This window comes from Schistocerca gregaria, chromosome 6 (assembly GCF_023897955.1).
Source record: "Schistocerca gregaria isolate iqSchGreg1 chromosome 6, iqSchGreg1.2, whole genome shotgun sequence".
NCBI lineage: Eukaryota > Metazoa > Arthropoda > Insecta > Orthoptera > Acrididae > Schistocerca > Schistocerca gregaria.
In genome coordinates, this window is record NC_064925.1 from 56,800,132 (window position 1) to 56,818,530 (window position 18,399).

The 18,399-nt window shown below is 43.0% G+C and overlaps 1 protein-coding gene across 3 annotated transcripts in view; it reads right to left on the bottom strand.

Moving 5' to 3' along the window:
* The window catches only part of LOC126277924 (protein croquemort-like), a 705,530-nt gene that overhangs the window by 250,437 nt on the left and 436,694 nt on the right, over window positions 1-18,399 (bottom strand). Inside the window, exon 1 of one of the 3 annotated variants that reach the window (XM_049977499.1) lies at window positions 1,713-1,819. The exons of the other annotated variants lie outside the window; for them this stretch is intronic. The gene's annotated coding sequence lies outside the window, so the exon portion shown is untranslated. Of the gene's footprint in view, window positions 1-1,712; window positions 1,820-18,399 lie in introns of those variants that run through there. 3 annotated transcript variants of the gene reach the window in all.

Below are 18,399 nucleotides of genomic sequence, written 5' to 3' on the forward strand. Positions count from 1 at the left end.
AGACGTTCTGACACAACGGAAATGGCAACGAGTGTCAAGCATTTTCAGAGACAATCAGTTTCAAACGAGACAGGAACTGCTACTATCAGTGTACACAGGTCCAGTTTCTGAGCGAACATCTCGAAGCGAACTCCACTTACTGCACACTTGGAATCGAGTACTTTGCAGCAGGCTGTTGCTCACAACTGTACGTCTTCGATGGGAAAAATACACAAAAATCGGACACTAGCTAACTAAAGGCGCATACTGTGATTTTACGATTTTAGCTTCTTCAAATGATGCAATGAGTCGATGCAATGAATCGAATATACAGACGGCTCAATGACACATACACACACACACACACACACGCGCGCGAGCGCGCTCACAACCACGCACACACGTCTTTACACACATAATACAGATATAGGTACATATAAACGCCCTTCCACACAGATACCGTTTGTCTACGAGAATGGTGACAGATCTTCGGGAGACAAACTTGAAAACTGCCAATCCCGCCGTGTTTTCTTCTAGGTGTCGCTGTCAACAGTTAAAAAAATTATTTGTTTCTGTGTCTCTTGAAAAGAGTGGTTGGTTACGGACAAGCTTCTAGCATGTCTTTTGTTTGTTTAACATGCTTTTGCGGGTCACGATTATTACATAGTTCTGAAAATATAAGTGAGAAGTACCAGTAGGAACAAGAAAGTCTTTCCAGATGGACGGCTGAAGATTCCTTGCCAGTGGACGGTGGACATCTTTTTCCTCCAAAAGAAAGGATAATTTGGAAGAGTTATTAAATATTTGTACGGTTTTTTTACTACGTTTCCGTTAGACAAGTACGAATAATACTGTTCTAAAACATCATGGATCAATGCAGAGAAAATGGTCCACCTGTTTCGTTGGTTGAGGTGAAGTTGTTATGTATAGCACGTGCGAAAGATAGGCACCATCAATATTTGGTTACAAACCGTCATGGTTTGTTTGCTACCCCTCAGCCACACAGACGCTAGTAAGACCGTTTTATGGTATCACTTGCACGTATTTTTCTTTCCACTTAACAGATCGACGTTGTTTATGTATGCGCAGAAGATCGGCATCCTGACTAGTTGAATTCGCAACTACATACAAGACCACAGATTTTTATACTTCTGGTAGCTTGGAGGCAGATCTCCGATGTGTGAGGAAGTCTATGAGGCGGTGAGATGAAAGAAGAAAATCACTTTATCCAGTGTGTGGATGAGTCAGCTGAAATGATTGTTGCTGGTTGGAGATTCGCTCTCTTTCTTTTCTCTGCCGCCTTCTTAAAGAATCAAATACACTAAAACTTGACATACACACATGCACTGTAGAAGAAAGGATGCATACACACACACACACACACACACACACACACACACACACACACACACTCGCTACACAGATGCACTGTACACCATCGCAAAGAAAGGGTGGTTCCGGACATTTGTCTAGAGTAGTACGGTTTGCTTACCGCCCTTCATCAGGTACACACCGATAACACAGTTCTGAAATGTCACTTGTTCGTACGTTTCACTGCAGTTAATGGATCGACAGGCGAAGAATAGTCTACCTGATTCGCTGGCTCTCAGAATTTTCCGTTTCGCAGCTAGGTACGACTCGACAGCTTTTTTCTAACATTGGCGGTTTAGGGAAAGAAGAAGCTGCCCGCATCCAGTGTACGACCCGCGGCGCGCCCCGGCGGCTGGACTCACCTGCTGGAGGAGCGGTAGTGGCCGTCGCGGCGCGCTGCGTCGGTCGCCAGACTGAGTGCTGGCGCGGCCGGAGCTGCCGCGGCGCGCCCCCCACCGCCGCTCGCAGGGCTATCAGCTGCTCGCGGTCCGCTCATTCACGGACTGATGGTGAGCGCGGCCCCCGCCCGACACGTCGGCCCTTACGTAAGCCGCGGCCACCACCAGCGGACGGCGCCGGCTCGATATTCCGACCCCGGAACACCGCGCTGCCGGGAGCCATCCCCGCAACGTCCGATACAGTGGGTCCGCGGAATAGGAGACGGAACTCAGGACTGACGGCACAGAGACGGGGGCAGTCTCACCGCGCTAGGCTGCAGTTCTGCGGGTACGCGCGCGGCGCGCCGGCTAAGCCGCCACACGGGGTGGAGCGGTGCGATTGCGGGAGGAACATGGCCTACACCGCCTGCGCTGCAGCCTTCCTCGACTGAAGAATCTATCCGGTAGAAAGGACAGACACTGGTGCTCAGAGGGTTCCGTACAAAATAACGTGCATACAGGGTGACAAATACGGAACTATATGAAAAAAAAAAGTCTACACACTTTATTCAACATGAAACGTCACTAAAGCTATTCGGATTAAGGTTATCAAATGTCCGATACGCCTGCCACCTTTGGCGATCATGTGGCGCAGACGAATAGCGAAATTCTCCACGACCCGCTGACGTGTCAGAACATCGGCGCTGTCGATGACCTCCTGAATCGCTGTTTCCAGCTCAGCAGTGGTTTTGGGGCTATTGCTGTACACCTTGTCTCTAATATAGCCACACAAAAAGGAGTCGTATGTGTTCAGATCCGGAGAACGTCGTGGCCAGTCGAGGCCCGTTCCAGAATTTTCTGGGAACCTCAAACCCAGAATGCTGTCACAAAAGTGCTTTTCCGGGACATCAGACACTTTCCTGCTTCTGTGGGGTCGAGATCCGTCTTGCATCAACCACATCTTATCTAAATCAGGATCACTTTCGATAATGGGGATAAAATCATCTCCCAAATGCTCCATGTACCATTCGGTAGTCACCGTTTCACAAAGGAATATCGCACCAATCATTCCGTGACTGGACACTGCACACCGTACTGGTTGAGGATCGTGAGACTTCTCGATTGTGAAATGTGGATTCTAAGTTTTCTAAATGCGCCAGTTCTCCTCATTGACGAACCCATCCAAATTAAGGTGGGCTTCGTCACTAAATTAAACCATGGAGCGCGTATTAGTAGTGGGACAAGGCAGTTTGTAGCTCATTTTGCTGACACAGGTTGCCTACATCACGGGCAAAACTCCTTTGATTGACAGGCACTGAACATATTATTCTCCTTTGATTGACAGGTACTTAACCTATTGTTCTGTTAAGTGGTTTTCTATGTCACCCCCATTTCCTACAACTATTGTACCGCCTTTGATACCAAATTAAGTAATTAGTTATCTCCTCCCACCATTTTATGGTATTCTTTTCGAATTCCACATGCCTTTGAACGCCATTTCTGCGCATTCTTCTTTCTCACCCACTCCCTTAAACTATTATACTGCATTTTACATAAAAATTGCGCAAATTGACCTGGTGTTCTGCATTTAACCTGCTGTTCTGCTCCATGTCACCCGCTCACACACACACCCTCCCCTTAACTATTGTACCGCTAACACCACATTGATATAAAAAAATTATCCAAATTAATTAAACTGGTATTCTTCACATGTAAGGGGTTGTTTTTCTTAATTTGTAGCATCCTATCACTTGATGAAATCGATAGCATATAGTTTAAACAAAAGATCACTAATAGAAAACACATCAGGCCCCCAATGCCTGAAGCCAATACCGCAGTCCAGGTGCATCAGCAGGCCCCACGATATGCTGACACTGCCATCAGCTGCCCAGCGATGCACAGCAGTCAATTCAGGACCGACAAGCATGTGACGGCAGCATCCCTTTCATACTTCACACCTGATAAATTCCTATCGAAATACCTGTTCACCTAGGCACCGTTGCTGGGACGGTGACACATAGTTGAGGTGCGGGTCCAGTGTCGAGAGATGTTCCAATGCTTCCGAGAATAGCACAGGGAGCATTATTCCTAGCAATCCTACTGGGGCGGCACATCCGTCACTGAATTTACCTGTCAAACTGCTGCTGGTGCCGATGTGGGAGCACTGTATGCCCTTCTTTTTCTGCACATGAGACTCTCACTGGCAAGAAACTATTTTCTACACATCGCCATATTGCACTGGCAGTTAAACCCCACAAAAGTTGTCTACAGATCACCAAATACATACAAGACTCACAAGAATATTGGGACCCAGAAACATATTTACCAGTGTAACTACACTTAAATATTACGATTGCTGCTACAGTCTGACACCGATTGAAGTACAGGTAATGTCTCCTCTTGACAGCTGTGGTTCTGGAACGAATCTCAGTATCTATAGCACACATATTTTCCACGTAAAAGTCTCTCTCATACCCTCGCACTTATCAATGTGCTGAATCTATACAACCCTCATGATAGGACACACATTAATTTTCTCTTATCATGCCACGACATCAGCCACAGTAACTTTGCACTGCAACATACACACATTTCCAACAAAAAGTGCAGTTACCTTTTATATCTGTACAGCACCTGAAAAAATTATTGTGTGCCTAAACTCACACCGGCTATATGTCTCGATTCTCCTCAGTCTTAGGGAATTACCTGACAAAGACTTACAATCAGTGCTTGTGGAAGGTGTTGCATCCTGCCAAGATTCTCTCAAATAAGTGTTATGAAGGACAGGCGTCTGGCTCTATGTGTGAAAATGAATAGTGCACCTGCAGACGTAGTGCTTGGAAAGACATCACCGATGCGGGTTGGTGTACTGTAATCGACATCACTAACGATATAAGAACAAGGAAAATGCGAGGGTACGATTAGGGGTGCCAATAACGTTCTCACCGCTTTGTTGAGACTCCTATACCCCATTACAAAGGATGTCTTGTGAAGGAATGATTATGATTGGCTCTTATCGCATTTACCCACTGAATTACTTATGCCACTGGTGTGGAACCACCATCAGACTTGTTTTCCTCTGCAGACGAGGCTTTCAGCGGTAAAAAACTACTTTACACAGATCGCCATATTCCACCAACAATTGAACCTTGAAGTACCATACATATAGTCAAACACTGCTCTCCAACTGAGGACAGGAGCTTGAATATTAGAGCATGAAACCGATCTCCAACACGGCAATATATCACCGTATACCATGTCTATGTAGTAAACATACAATTCATATCCTGTGCCATACAAAATCACCCCTTTTACATCAATTCATACATATACTGCGGAGACAGACAGCATGCACCATAGACTGTAGGTATACCGCAGCACTAGATATTTCCCACGAGGTCAAGTGGTCATTCACCCCCAACAGGTGATCAGCTGCCCTCACTGGATCAAAGTCATTCTCACAACTGCTGTGCAAAGATGGCCTCACTTCCTCATCAGCACAAACGCATTACTGTTTCTGGTCCGGGCATGCTTGCTTGCTTGCTGTTTTACACACATCTCCAGACTTTGGGATTACAATAACATATGTAATTTCACATAGTTTTGCTAGAATATCATACTATTTCCACGGTACTTCTCGATATGAAGCACATAGCAATATCGCTTGCATAGTAGTATCGGTTGCACGACATAATTCCGAAGATATAGACTGGGAATTATTTCTATAGAAATCCTAAACTTTAGCTGGGTGGAGCATACTGAAAACCATAAAGTAACTAGAAACTTATCCTGTCTGCAAAGACCTTTACCTGAGAACTCGAAAAAGGAGAGGAAACTGATATTTCCACTCGCGAATACTGATGTCAGTGATGTAACAGATTCTGAATCATCCCTATAATTTACAAAGTCAACTAAGGTGTTCCTCATGTCTACAGAACCAGCAAACGTGTCCTCAACCTGTCTTTCACCTGCTAGATGCACAGACCACAATCGATGTCCTCTCAACTAAATAAAGACGCGAAATGTGAAGAAGCAGTCAACCGAACAATTTACATGGGAGGCAATAATGGTCCAGCAGAAACACATGTCCGTGTTGAATCTTCTCAGATAGCCATGCGGTCACGAAAGCTACCCAACACATACTAAGTTTTAGTTCGCTATTCAGCCATCTGGAGGACGATACGGTTAAGTCATCTACATTCCTACACTCCCAACTGACCTTTCCATTCGGACAGCTCCTGCCGTTAACGGGAAACATGAATCATTACCTCTACTGGACACCTGCGCTGCACGCCAAGCACCCCTAGACAGAATTATCCTATGAAATCGGTCACATATATATTTGATCCCGGTCTCAATTTAATGAAATTCGACAATGAGCAAAGTATCGGAAATACACCTTACTGATGGCTGTGGCTCTGGAAATAGAAATATCTGTACCATTATTGTGACGACATACTCTCCCCTTTGCTATAACAGTATTTCACGTCAAATCCATACCTTCCTTAGGACTGGACATAGTCATTTCATTTGCACATGTCAGAACACAAGCACATACTTAATAAGCCTGATGCTCAAGGTGAACTTATAGCGCACCCCCTATTACTAAGTATGATAATTCGCCAATAAATGATTGCCGACAATACGAAATAACACTGACCGAGAATCAACGATGGGCGGACATGTTAATAAGTTTTCTTGCGAGTGGTACCACTGTGTCTTACAAACTGCCAGATGTTAAAAAACGCAACCATATTACTGTCACAAGCGGTCTTGGTTCTACAGATGTTTACAAGTATCCATGTTAAAATGGTTCAAATGGCTCTGAGCACTATGGGACTTAACTGCTGTGGTCATCAGTCCCCTAGAACTTAGAACTACTTAAACCTAACTAACCTAAGGACATCACACACATCCATGCCCGAGGCAGGATTCGAACCTGCGACCGTAGCAGTCGCGCGGTTCCGGACTGAGCGCCTTAACCGCTAGACCACCGCGGCCGGCCCATGTTAAAAGCTATACTGACTTTATAAATCTACGTATGGCATTACCTCTGAATGAAGTGGTTTCTTCCAGACAGATACCATGACACTGAATACAGACGGTGATCGCCAAAGTGTATATCAGACCAACACGTCACCCACAGTGCCATCTCGTAATAAAATTACTGCATTTTGAAAGCGATTCAGCTAAGGAGTGTGGTAGGAAACCAGTATTTGCATCTCCCTCACGCCTCCGCCGCTTGATATTTCTCCAGTATTTGTAACGCATTCTGTCTCTGCGATATATCCACTGAGTTATAGGCGATGATTGATTGAAAAAGATCACAAACAGTAGTAGATGGTGTGATGATTGAGCTCATTAGAAATGTACACTAGCTTTTCAGATCTCTAGTACTACGCTTTCAGTAGAAATCATGTCTATGTTTTGAATCAAGTCTTGCCATCCAACTACATACCTGCATTGCATCCTATGGAGAAGTGCATTAAGGATTATAGCCACTAGTGAATCATATTTCTGGCACACTCATATCTCGAAACGAGCCACCTTTCTTGGAGCTATCTGCTACAGTAAAATTCCAACATGGTTCTAGGTAGCCCCTATGCACCTTGCAACTACCCCTCAGACTCTAAGCTCCCTGCAGCTTTGCGCATGTGATTGTTCGCATGTACGTCGGAACTGAGTAGAAGTCAGAAAAAGCTATATCTACCACCTTCTGCAACCCATGTAGAAACAAGCGAACCTGAGTTACTGTGACAGAACTGTGTTTTGAGCATTCGATGGAAACGAAGCCTGCTCCTGCAACATGAGGCAGTATAAAAGACAGGACGGGAACTGGGAGAAGGACGTAGATTTTGCTACTGCATTGCGGTTCTTCTCCCAACTACAAACAGGTACTACACATCCACATCCTTCAGAGCCCATTCACGTCTATCACCCCCGAGATTCTATCATCGTTATTCTGTACCATACACCAGAGAAAAATTACGAACTATAAAGGCTCCACTAACTTCATCCAACAGAGAACTCAATAAGATTTTTGCTGCATCTCTATCCTCCAATATATCAGAAACAAATACTGCATGTGTGCCGGCTTTGAGCACACGTGACGATCCTATTAAATATACAGGTATTGATCCACTGCACAGACCAGTTTAGTTTCATCACCTGTACTGTAGGAGAATGGCCGTATCCCACAGACTATACTGTAAGTCGCAAAGGCGCTCCCTGTGATCATGTGTCGTTGTTTGAAACATTGTTTTTTTCTGCTGAAACACGCTTTGTGCACTGCCATACACTTTGTTTTTCCACCATGACTTCGAGGTCTGTGTAAGGTTCTAAACTGATATTAACACATTCTGATACATTGCCTCTCGGAGAAAATTAGACGTCGCATGGTGTAAATCATGTTGTTACTGTACTTACCATAACATGCGGCACACACTGGATGATTTTAAATAAAAGACAGTTACAACATAAGTAAAATGGAAGAGTTTGGCGGCGTTATGGGGAGTTTCCAACCCACTGTCCGAAAGTAATTGACGCCCTCTACATTTAAACTATCACAGTCATGGAATAGCTGATGGCTCCGTGTTTCATTTCGACTGATTTCTCATACTTCAATCATGTACACAATCACTGTTTCGGTGCTATCCGTCCCCGGAAGGTGTGTCCATCCACCAAAACTCTTTCTCCAACTCAAAGAAGCGATGGCAGTCAATCATTATGTGGTAACCAATAGCGCACCAGTGGACGGATGGTATGGAAAAGAAACCCCGATGTACTGAAATAATAAGCATTACATTTGATTTTGTGAACAATTTTACAGTAATTTCAACACCGACCAATGGTGTGACAGCATGTTTCCGAGTGTCGGTATCATAGCTGAGCCACCCCCTCCCCACTGTGCAAGTATCATTGTGATTATGGATAGATGACTCTGCAGTATGTCCATGCATTGTTAACACATCCACCGTCAAACTATTTCAGACAGCACTCTACATATTTCTAACACTTCGAGCAGAGTTCGTAATTTACCGTACCGTTGGGCCCTCATTGCGTGTTTGGGCGGAGTTTGGTTTTTTCATCTTGAGATCTCTACCCATTCCTCAGAAAAGGAAGGTCTTAACAGACGGACAGACAGAGAGACAACAAACTGAAACTTCCTGGCAGATTAAAACTGTGTGCCCGGCCGAGACTCGAACTCGGAACCTTTGCCTTTCGCGAGCAAGTGCTCTACCATGTGAGCTACCGAAGCACGAGTCACGCCCGGTACTGGAAGGTAGGAGACGAGATGCTGGCAGAAGTAAAGCTGTGAGTACCGGGCGTGAGTCGTGCTTCGGTAGGACTCGAACCTCCGCCGGGATCAGCCGCACAGTCCCTGACTGCAGCGCCTGAGACCGCTCGGCTAATCCCGCGCGGGATGAACAGTTTGAGACAATGGAATGAGGCTTTGGCAAATGACACCACATAAAGCCATATGGATAATGTTGTATTCATTAAATACATATGGTGTCAAACATAGAATTTTGGTGGAAAGGTAACCCCTAACTCAGAATGTATCTGCTGTTACGATGTGTCCTGCTTACACACGACAATTACACAGCCTTTTCAAAGGACCAAACTTGGTTATGCAGCAGCTATGGCAAAAAGGTAGCAACACATATTAGCAACAATTTACAATCATTTATTAACAGAAAATTTTCAAGTAAAATACATAGGAAAAGATGGAATAGTTTGTCAACCAAATAGAAAATTATGTACGTAGGCGTATGGTCTTATAAATTGTTCTGAAATTTGAACAAGTCAGGGATACCATGAAGATTGGTGTAACAGAAATTCACGATTGAGTGAGTAGTACAGATATCTCGGGTGCAATGACAATCAGGTGGTGGGAGAACATGAGATTATAGAAACAAAAGGCTTATATCCCATGACTACAGAAGAGTTCAAAGAAGCATTGAGGTAAACAAAAAAAGATAAATGGACCCGCTTCAGAAGGAAATATTGCAAGGCTACTGAAATACGGATGAATACTAATGAAATACCGCCGTCTGCATTTGATAAATATGTGCCGGCTTGGGAACAGGATACCGGAACAGACATTTTCAGGAAAGGAGATAGTAGCAGCACAAAAAATACACAGGAATATGTATCTTGAACACAGGATACAAAATATATACTAAGATAATTAATGCTCTTTTGTAGCCTATGTAGCCCATAGTAAAGGTCAAGTTATCTGAAGTTCAAAATTAGTTTAGCAAAGGAGGGTCTCCGATAATGTACATATAATAAAATAGAATACTGAAGAAGCGGGACAATATAACCTTCCGACATGTATCACGTTCGTCGATTTTGAAAATTCATTCGACAAGGTAGACACGAAATTTGGGAAATTTTAAAAAGACATAGATACCCTAAACATTTTATACCAGGAATAAAGGGCCTGTATTTTAACACACAAGTAGTACTGAAAAAAGGATGAGAGCAGCAGATAGTAATTAAAAATCAAAGAGTAAGACAAGGATATACCCTATCTCCGACAAAGTTTAATATGTATTTAGACGACGCTACTCGTATGTGGCAAAGTATACTTTTAACTCCTACGACAGAGCGAATTAATTAATGAGCTACTATCTGGTGACGACCTGCTACTAATAGAGAGTACAGAGGATGCACTGCTAAGAGCTTTGCATAAGTTGCGCCTCTGCTCAAATCAGTATAATGTATCTCCATTACCAAATCAACGATGATGGCTTTCTTAGGTGGAAACCTCCTAAGAGGTTTGATGAATAACCAACTAACTGAACAAGTCTCTTACTTTAGCTATCTGTATATATCTTTTCAAGACAACAGAGACATGATCTTAAATTACATGAGCCCCAATTAATATGCGACATCATAAGAACATTAAAAAACGCCCAACTCAGACTCTATAGTGTAATGCCTGTCCTGCTCTGCTTTATGGAAGCGAAACATGAATAATGAAAGAGAGGGATGAAAGCCGCATACAAACAGCGAAAACGAAATTTCTAAAGTCTGTAAAAGGATTAATAAATTAAGACGGGTCTGCCTTTTTGGAAGTACTCGAAGTTATTGTCTTCTTTTAACATCCACCCACTATATTTCAACACAGCTGTGGCATACTCAGTGGTTATTTTTTCTTTTATTTTACATTGTGTGTGTTCTGTGATTGCCAGCCGAAAACAGCCGCAAGACTAAATCAGTGGACCATGACATCATTGTAGTATTTGGCTAGTCCTGAGCTGTGACAGTTTGGTGCCGAACGTATTTTTGTGTTGCTGGGTTGAGGATTTCTCCTGCTCATTTGCGAATTCTGCGTCTTGCTGTGTTGCTGTGGCTTGGACACTCACTTCGCTGCACAAATTTGTGTTTCTGATCAGAAACTAAGGGATGAGGCGTCCCAGTTTTTATGTTCTGTTGGCGGATAGATATTCACTTGCGAACTATTTGGATGACGCAAGTCGGAAGCATGAAGCAGGTGTTGGCACGCGCGCCTTCAATTGAAGCCTAGCCTTAACCCAGTTGTAGCTGAGTACTAGGCAGCTCCACGCTCTCCTACGTGTGGCTGTGTTCTGGAACTTGTGTAGGACTCAGCAGGTAGTATCAGAAACTTTTTTATCCATTGTGTTAAAGAAATAACTAAACAGGGTGTTTGTTTTCACTTGACACAACTAAATATCTCGAAAATAACGCATCGTACGAAAAAAGTGTTCTAGGTGAAAAGTTAATATTAGTAACGCAGACATCAGTCCGTGCTACAACTGTTCACGTCATAACCACCCCTGTTGCGTGGGCGGGGTCAGCTTTGTATTTTAAAATGGGAGGCCTCCTTTCTTATTCTTAAAGTATGGTTTTGTATCCACGGTAGATGGCGCTATGGTCGACGAGTGTTGATGCTTGATATCGGTAAGTGCCCTTGCCTCTCACCATTGGGATCCAAGAAGTCGGTGAGTCGACTTGCTTCTCATCATAACTGTAATTAATAATGCTTTTAAGTTGTGTACGTCCATTCCACGCACGAATTAATAAATGTATCGAAATGGAAGATCGTCAGTCGCAGCGTTTATCGTGAGCGGTTTCACAAACATCAAGCATCCCGATGGGAACAGAACACTATCACATCCATGCCGTTGTTCGTGAATCACGTTAAATGTAGTTCCTAATTAGACATTGAAACGGCTAACCGTATCTTACTGTACAGTAAAATTTGCAACACTAAAGTAAATTTCGAACATAAGTAGCAACATTAGAACACAAAGGCTTACATATAGATCGTATCAGCGCCCGTACAAAGTCCCAATTTTATCACAGTCCAATCTATTCACTATCATGAATGATGGTGATGAGGAAATGATGACGACAACACAAACACCCAGTCCCTGGGCCGAGAAAATCCCTAACCCGGCCGGGAATCCAACCCGGGACCCCATGATCCTGAGGCAGCAACGCTAGCCACTAGACCACTAGCTGCGGACGAATGGGAAACAATGGTTTGAGTAAATTGTATGAATTTTTTAGGGTAGAATCCGAATATCCAATAAAAACGTGGGAGTCTCACTTGAAAATACGAAGTTGACTCCGCTCATGCAGGATTAGCTTTTAGAAGGTGGTCAATTGCAGAACAGACAGATGTCCTCTTTACTAATATTAACTTGCAGTTGGAACATTTTTAGTTGCCTCAAGTTAAAACAAACACCCTGTGTATTATTTAAACTGAATAATGTAATTCCTAATAACAGGAGATGAATATACTTCGTCTGAGTTTGAAACAGCATACCTAGAAAAATTAAAGTTTATTTTTATGTAGACTATCATCTTCCATATAAGATTATAACCTGTCTTGTCCTAGGGTCCTCGGTTAATAATACACTCTGTTTTGAGATTCCATCGCAATCGTATGAGCATGTTAGTAACGGGAGATAGGCAAATACAGTTCTTTTTTTTCTTTACAAAATAAGCAAAATCTATCAGGTCAACAAGATAATGCAGGCGCTACGCATAACTCAGACAGATGATGCTACTCTGAAGAAATAAAAGTCAACAATTCGGGTGAAACCAAATCGCCATTTGTGGTGTAATTCAGAGAAATCTTGTAAACCTGTGTATTCTTTGTAATGAACAGCTGTAATTTTTAAAGGCCATTGACAGCGGGTGAATACACTTTGTCTGAGTTTGAAACAGCATTAAGTACAGAAATTAATGTTTATTTTGATGTAGACAATCAGCATGGTTTTAATTGTGTTGTTGTTGTTGTTGTTGTGGTCATCAGTCCTGAGACTGGTTTGATGCAGCTCCCCATGCTACTCTATCATGTGCAAGCTCCTTCATCTCCCAGTACCTACTGCAACCTACTTCCTTCTGAATCTGCTTAGTGTATTCATCTCTTGGCCTCACTCTACGATTTTTACCCTCCACGCTGCCCTCCAATGCTAATTTTGTGATCCCTTGACGCCTCAGAACGTATCCTACCAACCGATCCCTTCATCTAGTCAAGTTGTGCCACAAACTCCTCTTCTCCCCAATCCTATTCAATACCTCCTCATTAGTTATGTGATCTACCCACCTAATCTTCAACATTCTTCTGTAGCACCACATTTCGAAAGCTTCTATTCCCTTCTGGTCCAAACTATTTATCGCCCATGTTTCACTTCCATACATGGCTACACTCCATACAAATACTTTCAGAAACGACTTCCTGAAACATAAATCTATATTCGATGTTAACAAATTTCTCTTCTTCAGAAACGCTTTCCTTGCTATTGCCAGTCTGCATTTTATATCCTCTCTGTTTCGACCATCATCAGTTATTTTGCTCCCCAAATAGCGAAACTCCTTTACTACTTTAAGTGTCTCATTTCCTAATCTGATTTCCTCATCATCACCCGACTTAATTCGACGGTAAAGCTGCATGCCCTCGGAAAAAAATACGGCTGTAGTTTCCCCTTGCTTTCAGCCGTTCGCAGTACCAGCAGAGCAAGGCCGTTTTGGTTAGTGTTACAAGGCCAGATGAGTCAATCATCCAGACTGTTGCCCCTGCAACTACTGAACCAAACGATTTTTCTTTTAAGCCTTAATTATCCGTGAAAAATGAAAAACATTCACAGCAAATAGCGTGCTATCTAGTCTCGCCGTTGCGCAGCTGTGGCCGGTACTTAGGTCAGTTCAGTCCCGCTCGATTGGGGAGGAGGAAGGATCGCTGGTTCGAATCGTGATGTAGGAAGAAATCTGCGCAGGCGGCATTTCACTGGTAGGGGCGAAAGGGTGTTGAAGTAAAGTTCACGCTTATCAGACTTTCAGCGAATGTCCCGCGTTAAGTTAAGAACCTCTCCCTCATGGAGTGAGGCCATATGACGCTGTTGATCCAGACCTCTGTCTGCCAAATAGGGACATTAAGGTTCACCTTTTTTAGAGGAGCAGGCTGCAGGCTGCGTGCCGCCACCGATCTTCTTCCTCGCCCTTCTCTCTCTCTCTCTCTCTCTCTCTCTCCTCGTCATGCACAGTACAAATATGCCAAAACCCCACAGGCACACAGTATACATCGCTGTCACAAGTACCAAGACACAACTTTCATACTCCTTGAAGTTTGCGGTAAAATATGCTCCCAATTAAGCCGATGGACTCCCTTTTTGGCACTCCCGGCTACCAATTCCACATGACTATTTTCACTGACGTATCCATTACCTAGGGTGTTGTGAGTCCTCTCAGCTAGAGCTGCTTTCCCTGGCGGCGTCACAGGCGGTACGCAGTGTGAGTGAGACACCGTAACTGCGCCAAGCGTTTCTTTGCAGCTGTCGGGTTGTAAACACTCGAACTTAAAAAGATTTATACGTAGCGTACGTAGCAAGAAAAATAAGGATAACACAAAAAACTGATATCAACACGTAACAAATGTGAATAACGGGATGTCGACTCTGAGCAATAGCAGCTACAGCATGGGCACAAATGACCTGTCCCAGAAAATATTTACAAGAAGATTGACGCAGTACGCGACTCATTCGGATACTTAAGGTTTTTACTCACTACAAAGCCCGTTATGCACCATTTTGCCAGGACGTTTGCACTCAAGACTTTTGCCAAAAGACTTCCTTTGCGCAATCAGTTCCATACTCGTTTCGCACGAATTGTGCTTTGCATAAAACACCATAGCCGAAAGTTTAAGAGTCAGGGCGTTTGGTACGGAAGGACTCAGGTTCGATTCCCGGTACCTTCTCAGAGTTTTTCTTCATCGTGGTGCTATCTGCCTCCTGAGGTCAAATGCGGAGCTTGAAAACAGAAGAAGCTGCTTCACCAGGCAATGACGACTGGAAGGATCGGTGGCAGCCAGATGACGTGTTGCACGTTCATAGATCGCTGTACTTACCGCCTTGCATGCAGCAGATGGCTGGTCGGAACAGAGGTAAGGCCTAATCCGTGGAATAACGTATATGGTGGGCGTGTTGAGCTGGTATTCACCCGAGGTCATCAGTTAAAAAATTGAGTCACAAAGAAGCCGATTGCGTACAGTTATAAGGTAAGTAGATATCTTCTGGAGTAATAGTAAGAAGCGTTATGAAGTGTAACCTATTGTAGGTATCTATAAAATAGAAGGCGAATGAAAATAATTTTTCGTTACTGTGAAATCGTTTTGCATCTGTAAATGAAACCACATTTAAGACACTAGTGTAACCATTCCTAGGATAGTGTTCCTTATCAAATAGGCAAGGCGAAAAACGTCTAACTAATTAAGAAACCCACTGCTAGAGTCGCAACAGGTCAGCATCTGAGACATTTAGGAAAAGTAAACACTGTTTCTGGAGAAAAAGCTACATTGCTGTCGTGAAATGCTGTTGCACGAATTTCCATATTCGGCTTTTCATATTTACCTTGCTACATATCTGTTGCTCCTGCTGGCGATGAAGTGAGACAGATTAGTACGCGCAACAAGCCTTACACACAGTCATTCTTATCTGGTTCCGCAAGCTGGTGACAGATAACTGAGAGAGGCTGATATCAGCACGAAGTAGCTCTGCCGTGCGTTTTGCAGTGGCTTACTGGCGTGCTGTCTGCGCGAGGCAACGAGCAACTGCTAGTGGACTGCCAATGTCCGCGTATTCTTTTGATCCCTCTAGACACCGATGCGGCTGAAGATAACCGTATAAATATTGTGCCAAGTAGTCACGTCATCCTGGACGTAACGTCATGAGAAATGAGAAAACTGCAACCCTTCTTACGAGACTCCGATGCTTCGTTCTAATATATCAAATCACTGCGAGTTGTCACCTTGCATTGAAACGCGCAGCTTACCGCGGAGGTGGTTCTCACGCTCGCACAGCAGTCGCCGGCTACTGGGCCGGGCGAGCGGTATACTTCACTTAATGCTGCGGGCAGCATGTCACACATACTTTCTATCAATCTGAAGAACTACTACTAAAAATTAATCGATCTTTTTCATACTCTCTGTACCAAATTCTATGCATAACACAACCATACTACTAAAATTTTAAATCAATTACTCCCATACTTTGAGAGATATAAATTTTTGTCTAAAACACATAATAGCTGTGATAGCATTGTGAAACCGAGTCAGGTACTGTAATATATTCATCCTAGTATCACTTGAAACTACGATCAGGAAGATAGGTTGATATAACGTAAATTTCTGGAATTTTCTCTAGTTTCATTGCCACAGATTTATGACGTAAGTAACACTACATTGGAAAATTACTATTTCGCAGTGTTTTATTGTGTGAGTGTTTTGGAGAGACTGAGAGAGTAAATTGAGGGCATACGTAGAGTGACAATGTGATATTTTATTAAAATTATGTAAATGTAAGCTTGATAAAGTTGTTGTGTAATGGGGAAATTTGTGACGTATGTCCGAGTGAGACTGATTTTGTAAAAGGCAGCCAGAAGGGGCGTTGGTATTAAATTTACTAGAAATTTATTTTGTGGAAAGGTATCGTATTTTGTTTTTGTTGAATTTTATTTACTTTCGGAACTACGAAATTTCTGCTCTAAATTACGTGTGGTAATCTGGCTGGCTGGCATTAGAAATACTAAGAGTATAGAAATGCTTGAGATGATCTTATTGGCTGCTTAACATACTATCCAATAGGAATTCAGCATTTCTCGCGCGTTTGAGTAGGGCTCTGTGCCACGCATATTTGAGTCCATATATTCAATCTGAAGCCATCTTCTAGTAAACACATATGTTTATTCGTGCTGATCAAATTTCTACCAAAATGAAGAAATCTGCTCATCTGATCGGTTCTCCTGTAGTAGATGAAAAGCGACTACCGTGTTGAGTATTTTGGAAAGTTTGAGCTTTGTGAGTGATTTATTTTAGGAGATTTCACGTGTGAACTTTAAAGTCGCTCATAAACTCCGCGTGGCGTGATTCGTACAAATTACGAGACATTATGGCGAGCACTTCCGTACAAGAAGACTTCTGAACGACTGACCGTCTTAGCTCGCTAGTTGTCGTTGGTCAGTGAGTGTTCAGGACGTTTAAAATATCTGTTGGACTAAATACGGATTTATGGTGTGAACTTGTTACAGACACACTGCATCACCTCCATCACCTAGGTATCTAGGCTAGTGCAAATTGCATGCTATGAAATAACGCAGACGTTATGTAGTTCAGACACGTGATTTTTTTCTATCGGTGTTAGCTGAAGATTTGTGGATAAATACTGACATGGGAAGTCTCTCGGCTCGAACAGGAATTCCAAGTTCCAATTGTATTTAGAAGCTTTAAGCACCACTGTGATTAGGATGGTGAAAGCATTCCATTGTATAGTTCTTAGTTTGCCCTCTATGGGAGTTAAAATGTACGTGAGGTTTCTCAACAAAACGCATGAAACAATATTCAGAATCACAATAGGCACATCTGGTGAAAGCAATATCTGGATAATCTTCAGAATCACATCCTTGAGCTGTAAAATCAAACGCCAGTTAAGTCACATTCTTGAATTCAGCAACATGTGCGGGAGTATCGTATCTAGCCGCTTGCCAGGGACATCGATGGACAGGCTGATACACTGGTGCAGACAGCTGGGTATGAACAATAGAATGCACTTTCATTGTGAAAATTCTGTTTCCTAACTCTATGTCGAAGTCACTGTTGAGTGTCTTTACAGTGTGTGATCCTTCTAGCGTATATTTTGTATTGCCGAAAGACATAAGCATCCAAAGTCTGCACGTCTCTCGTTGTTTTTAGCGGAATGATCATGCATTCAGTGTGTTTAACCGCAAATGAACCATTTACTATTGTAGTGTCCTTGGGAGCATTCAAACTTCAGGTTATTTGCGACGTTGTCATTAACGTCACGAAAAAGGATTTTAAGAGGTCTTCTGACATTTTTCCACTTGTTCTAGCCTCCATGTATGTCTGATGCAAGATTTCCTTCAATACCCTTTTTAACTTTCGGTCAGAAAGTTTTTCCTGAAGACAAAAAAGAACAGTTTTCTTGTTAGGCGTCCGCTCACTGAAAATCCAACATGTATATTGTGTAAGTGCATAACTATCAGTTTTATCGCGTACAGACTGCCCCCAGGAAACTATTGGTTTCCCCTTTTTTTTGGGACGGATGCCGTAGCAGTCTGGTCTCTTCAATCCCACCAACCAACCTTTCCCTTTTTATAGATAGTGCCCCACTAGAAGTTAGTC